Here is a 2,613-nt window from a genome sequence, read left to right as displayed (position 1 = left end):
CAACACAATCCACATAGAACATAGTTTGAACAAAGGTTACACGTCTCATGATTGAAACATAAAGAGCATGAATTAACAACTCTTTAATCCTAATCCCTGGATATTATTCTGATTTGTAAAGCTTGGAGAAGAAAAAAGATTTGTTGGGAAATAATCTATATTTTTCAAAAGTTATAATGTGTCATGTGAATATTCAGGACTTTTTTCAAATGAATTTTATTACTCCTTCTACAAGATTTTATTAACTGTCTGATATATACAAAGTACACTCTAGATTCTGAGGATATCAAATGAACAAATTTTAGCCCATATTCTCAAGGAACTAAGAGACTAGTAGTAGGGAATAAGTAATTACAATGTCATTTTGTAAATTGTGAAAGATTATGAATGCAAGATGAGAGAGTCACAAAAAGTGATCAGGGTTACCTGAGTATTATTGGGGTTGAAGGAAAGAAGATGCCACAGGGATCATTACAGAGCCTAGGGTATAGCATATAATCATGAAGCACAGCTGTTTTTGGAGAGTTTACATATTTCAGGACTAAAAAAAGATTTAAGATGATCTCTTTGTCACTCCTTTTTATTTGATTTCATGTGTTCTGCTCCTAATACTTTAGAGATATACAAATTATGGTAGTAGTTATACAAGACACAAAAGCTGTGCATTAAAATCATTCTTTACTCTTTCTTTTCCACAGCAAAATTACTCAGTACGTAACACAATAATATTTGAAAGCTAGAGACCAATGAAATACCATCCCTTGAAAGAGAAAAAATGATTGCTATTTGATTGGCTACACTTTGCTTTCCTGTTCATTGATACAGAAAGTTCACAATAAACATAAAGTTTGTTTATTTCAGTGTGTAAACTCTTCCTTTGGTGGTGTATGTATTTAGCAGTGGTTGGAGGTACACTTATCAATAATGTTTGATTAATAAGTCTACAGACATCAGAACATTTAAAAAGTAGATTCTAATCATCTATACTATTCTTTGTTCTAAGTATATTAAATTTCAAACTGCTTCTTAAACTGATTAGATTATCAATTTTATGCTCAGTTTTGCTGAATAATATATTTTTAGAGAATTAATTCCCTAGAAACTAATTGACGTAATGGAGATATTCTGGATAATATCTATATTTCATTGATTACATATATTTTATATATTTTATATATTATCAAGGCCATAATAAAAACCAAGGTAATTTTCATTGTTAGATAAAGTAAGATATTAGTCTATATCTAACTTTTTAAAACTAAGCCAGTAAAGGCTTATTATTTAATGTTTGTCCATACATTGTACACAATTCTCCTTTTGAAGATTTATCAGTTTTTTAAAAATCTAATACTTGTTCCTAAACTAAAAGTTATTTTCAATGAGAAAATGTATTTATTTAGTTGTGATTACCAGTAATTTGGAGGTTAGGATAATGGATTGTTGACATGGATTCTGAGGAACAGTTAGAACTTGTGTTGGGAGTAGGGGCAGGAGAAGGATGGCTGTAATTAAAGAGCAATATCATTGATTCAAAAAAGGATAGAGGCATTTATTGTGCCACATATATTTACATTCGTATGGTAAAGTGATGCTGTACCACTTGAGTTCTTTAAAGGTAAGGTTGTCTCATGCTTTCAGCAAGACACTTGAGCCTTCTTTTTCAGTAGGTGTGTTTGCCACCTAGCTCTAAGACACAAGAAGTCAGTATCAATTACTAAATGTCTTCAAATGTTTGGCTCACTTGTTTTGTTGGTATAAAAAGAAACAAATTTCTGCTAAACAAATGATAACTAAAATTACTCAGATAATTATTCTTTATCCGTATTTTTCTTTATTCATATAATTTTCATTTTCTATTTTTTCTCACATTAGGGTTTATTTACTTGTGCTAGTTGAAAAATTAAAAATATTAAACTAAAAGTGCCTTTGAGTTCTTTTTCATAATTATTTGCCTTTTTGTCACTTACCAAAGTCGGTACATACTGGTAGTTCTTAAGCTTTATTGTGCACAATAATTACTTCAGGAGTTGTTATGTTCGAATAATTCTTGTGCCTCATCTATAATTACTGATTAGAATCACAGGGTGTAGTCTAAGCATCTGCTTAATTTGAATAGAAAATTCCAGTTCAGATTATTGGGCAATCACACCAGGCTAGATGCTAAGATCACCCTATTTTGTGCTTTTAATTGAAATCTACCTATTTAAAAGTCTCATAAGTCACACAATGAAAAAAAAAAAAACTATCTTAGCATGAATCATCTTGTGCATTAGCTTAAAGATTTTGAATTTAAATCTTTACCTCTCTTATTGTGATCCCAGTAAGCTACAGGCACTTTCATCATCTATTTTCTAGCTAACATCTGTGTGAAAAGCTTCTTCCCACACTAATAGCCTGTATGCCAGCCAGTCACAGAACAACCAAGTTTGAAATGCTATTCTTATATAATTGCTGCCTGTGGAAGATGGTACCACTGTGCAGGATGCTAGTTCATTAGTTATGAGTTAGAATGGAACTTGAGGATTAAAACAAGAAACTCTTCATTTACTTGAAGTTCAACCAGAGCCTCCACTACTCTGTGTGTATAGGAGGCTGATTCCAATTGCCAAATCA

The sequence above is a fragment of the Pteropus vampyrus genome, unplaced genomic scaffold (assembly GCF_000151845.1).
Source record: "Pteropus vampyrus isolate Shadow unplaced genomic scaffold, Pvam_2.0 Scaffold9, whole genome shotgun sequence".
In the NCBI taxonomy this organism is placed as follows: Eukaryota; Metazoa; Chordata; class Mammalia; order Chiroptera; family Pteropodidae; genus Pteropus; species Pteropus vampyrus.
This window is presented reverse-complemented; position numbering follows the sequence as displayed.